This window comes from Hordeum vulgare, chromosome 6H, assembly GCF_904849725.1.
Source record: "Hordeum vulgare subsp. vulgare chromosome 6H, MorexV3_pseudomolecules_assembly, whole genome shotgun sequence".
Lineage (NCBI taxonomy): Eukaryota > Viridiplantae > Streptophyta > Magnoliopsida > Poales > Poaceae > Hordeum > Hordeum vulgare.
Window position 1 is genome coordinate 2,621,692 of NC_058523.1, and position 4,541 is coordinate 2,626,232.

Here is a 4,541-nt window from a genome sequence, read left to right on the forward strand (position 1 = left end):
GTCTGGTGCTGGCAGCAACCAAAGACCACCCAGGAGCCTCCCCTCATGGATAGGGTTTCGGACTCAGGGCGTCGGCTCCGTCACTGGTGTCCATGTTGTTCTCTTTTCCACTAACTTGCCCCTGCAGTCATCTTTTGTTACCTAGGTTGGCCCGTCGAAGATATCATGATTTTGTTTTGTTGGTTTGGATGGATAATAGCTCATTCCCGATTGTAATTGTAGTCATGTTATTGTTGCAGAAATTGTTTGGAAATTGCTGGAGGCAAACCTGCTTGCATGTCTTCAGGGCAGCGATGGCGGTAACATCTCCTCTTTGTCGCTTTCACACTTCCGCTCAAGCACACGTTGGTAAAGATTGGATAAAGTTCCACCCCTCCCTGCTTTTGACTGTTCTTTCTTGTCCAGACTATTCTTGCATTTACTTCCTATTATGTTATCATCGATGGACCTATGAGTTCGTCTTTACCCTGTAAGAATATTCGAGTAAGGCCAAGAATCTATGTGGTTCAATTCATGTTGGACTCGGGTTTTTTTTCTCATGTAACCTGCAACTGTTCAATTGAGTATGAGAGTTGATTCTGGTTTTGCGAGATTTGTGCCTAACTCGGACCATCTTCGCATGTATTTTGCATTGATTAAGTGCTGCTGATGTGCTGATCCGTCGAGTTGAGACTTACTTTTTTTTCCATGACCGTGCAGATGATGTGCTCACCCTGTCAATAAGTGTTTCTTATCCTTGATTGTACTCGATAGATGTGATGTGCGTGTAACTGCTCTTTGTTTACCCTTTTAACTAAACCAAGGCTTGTTTCCTAAACTAATTTTATTCCAGTTTTCGTGTATTGCTCGTGAAACTATGTATAATAATTTACTATTAGAATATTTTGTCCCTTTGCTGATTGTCTACATGCACAACTAATTCCTGAAAGTAGATGTTCTGCTGTTAAGCTGCAGCAAATCTTGTATTTCGTCTAACTGAACTTAATTCTTTCTTGCCCCACGATTTTAAACTTCAGAACTTGTGTAGACAAATAAATATACGTTTGCATTGTGTTGCAATGGTCTTAGATGGAGCATCTGAAGTCAACATTCACTCGGTGTTTCTTGCAATTAACTAGGCACTGGACTTCAGTTGTGCCATTTCAGGTTTCTGTCCGTTGGCAGCAAAAGAATTTGTATGACTGAGAACGAGTTATCTACATAGCGATGTATGCACTCGGTGACCTGGATACTAGATGCCAGTAACTTTCTGTATTTCGTAGTGTGTGTGTGATGTTCTGTGCATCCAATACTCACAACACTACAAGAATGCAACTGATCGACTGTGGTTCGGTAAAGGACAGTCTAAATGCAGTGAATGGCATTTTGCATGATGGATCTTTCCTTTTGAACGGTTTCTAAAAGTATTGTGTGGTACCGGATTGCATGGGGAGTGCCCATGTTCTTATCAGTCTTGTTTTTGTTTTCTCGATATTTAGGATAATTTGGTTAAGATGGTTCGGCAGAAGTGCAAACTGCTTTTTGATCTATGGTTTGAAGCTTTGGACTGCTACCTCAAAAATATGCCTCGTCCATATTTGAACTCACCCAAACAGTACGAATTTTCTTGGATGATTCTACCATTCAGTTTGCTCTTTTAAAATAGTTTTTTTATTTGTTGTAAATATGGGTGGGTGCAACAAAGCGAGCCTTTATGTTCTAATATATATACTCCCTGGTTCATTGGTCCTGATGCGTGTGTATAACTATCTAACTAACTCAGGGATAAAATCGTGTAGTCAGATGTAAAGTTACCAAGTTAGTAACTAGGACACATGCATTGAAAGGGAGGAATATAGCTGGCTCTTCTTTTATTAAGTAGGAATGGAACTTGATGAAGCTTTACTTCAGTTGTGATGTTCTAGAGATGCATGAGACACTTATCAGTTTGAAACCTTTCTCCCTTGGTTTTGCAGCAGCATGCACCAACTCGATGCAGGGGGACGCCATGGAGCAAGTGAAGTTCGTGGAACAAATCATGGATGATGCCATGGAAGGTATAATCTGTCCCCTCTCCGTACTATGCTACTACTTCCTTTGTTAATGGCCATTGGGCCATGCTAGTTTATATGTTGCTGTCCATGAATATTTTTAGCAAATTGGGGTTGAAGGTTCAGTGGATTTATTTAGCAATAAATAAATCTGTTGGTTCACATAAAAAAGATTTGACTATACGTTTACATAATTAGCAGTGGATCTCTAGGCTGGTGATGACCATATAAATTAGTTTCAGTGGATTTGGGTTTGTAGATTTGTTGCAAAGCATGGTGAACATTGTAGGTTTGTTTGTTTCCTATTGGATGACTAAAACCAACTAGAGCTAAATGTCTTGGTTTAGTTTCTGATGACAAAAACCGTTGTAGTTCAGTTTGCCAACTAACTAGTGATCTTAAATTTAAACTTCATGGTGCTGAAATTACAAATGAATTCTCGGCAGTGCATGTCCATAAGGTACTTGTGAAAACTGGAGATTTGGTAAAGAATCGCAAAAACTGCACTGCTCCCAGTAATGCAGAAAAAACAAAGATTGCATGGCCTTCAACCTTTGTACGTGTCCAATATTGTGACTCTATCACTACTTGCATGATGTAAATCCATTGTGTGTTATCAATTCATTTTGTTATTTTTTTGTAGATTCTAAAGATATATAGATGAATATATGGGTGTACTGGCAAGTATACTACAACGAAGATGATGATGGTGTTCCAGTTCATGATGATGATGATGATGATGGATGGCTCTTAGTTTTAGTCAAGTTGTAGGGATGCTGTTCCTGTTGGAGGATGTTCCTCGGTTAAGTCGTAGTTAAGATGTAGGGATGTTGATGGATATTTCTTTGTCAAAAAGATATTTAGATTATTCATCACATTTCGATGATATTCCTCCTGTAATGTGTGCTATTGTAATCCAACAGTTATATCCAATATATGTTTTCTTCCTTTTGTGAATATATTCTCTTCTTTTTCCTTGATATACATAATTATCACCATTATGTGGAGCTTTAATATATACTATAAAATAATAGTATTCACATTATATGTGTACCAACATGTGAAGCGTTCTAAATTCTCTATTGCCAACAAATGAGATTTGGATTCTTGTACATTAAACACCAACATATAAAACTGTTGTAAAAGTCAGTTTTATGTGTTGTATTCTTGCATCGGTCACTTTTACCAACGAAATTATAAGCATTGCATTACACGCTAGCAGCACTGGATAAGGCTACGCATCCTAAACCGTTGGTATAGACGCTAGCAACGCTTATATGGACTTTTAGATACGGAAAAGAGCGTTGCTAGAGGTGAGGTCGTGTTGTAGTGTCGTCGATTTCTTCCGACCAACCATCAATGTCCAAAGAAAGGCAAGCATTTCAAAGGCGAGGCAGATCACCGGAAGAAGCCCGCCATGCGTACCAGTGATCACGTACTTGCTATAGTCAATGATTTACACGTAATCTTTGGAAAAGGTCCCGGCGGACTAGCTGTTCCGAGTGACACTGAGGGACATGCACCTATGTGGAAGAAGAAATCTATATTTTGGGACCTACCCTACTGGAAAGACCTAGAGGTCCGCTCTTCGATACACGTGATGCACGTGACGAAGAACCTTTGCGTCAACATGCTAGGCTTCTTGGGCGTGTATGGGAAGGCAAAAGATACAGCTGAGGTATGGGAGGACCTGCAACGTTTGCACCAAAAAGACGGCAATGCCTCCAAAGCAGTATGAAGGTCCTGCCAGCTACGCTCTTACCAAAGAAGAGAAGGAAATCTTCTTTGAATGCCTGCTTAGTATGAAATTTCCGACTGGCTTCTCGTCGAATATAAAGGGAATAATAAATATGGCAGAGAAAAAGTTTCAGAACGTAAAGTCTCATGACTGCCACGTGATTATGACGCAACTGCTTCCGGTTGCATTGAGGGGGCTTCTACCGGAAAACGTCCGATTAGCCATTGTGAAGCTATGTGCATTTCTCAATGCAATTTCTCAGAAGGTGATCGATCCAGAAATCATACCAAGGCTAAGGAGTGATGTGGTGCAATGTCTTGTCAGTTTCGAGCTGGTGTTCCCACCATCCTTCTTCAATATCATGACGCACGCCCTAGTTCATCTAGTTGACGAGATTTTCATTCTGGACCCCGTATTTCTACACAATATGTACCCCTTTGAGAGGTTCATGGGAGTCCTAAAGAAATATGTGTGTAACCGCGCTAGGCCAGAAGGAAGCATCTCCATGGGCCATCAAACAGAGGATGTCATTGGGTTTTGTGTTGACTTCATTCCTGACCTTAAGAAGATAGGTCTCCCTAAATCGCGGTATGAGGAGAGACTGACTGGAAAAGGTACGCTTGGAGGGGAGACAATAATCAGGGACGGATATTCTTGGTCTCAAGCACACTGCACAGTTCTACAGAACTCTACCTTGGTGACCCCTTATGTCGATGAACACAAGGATAGTCTGCGCTCCAAATACCTAGAGCAGTGCGACGACTGGATTACAT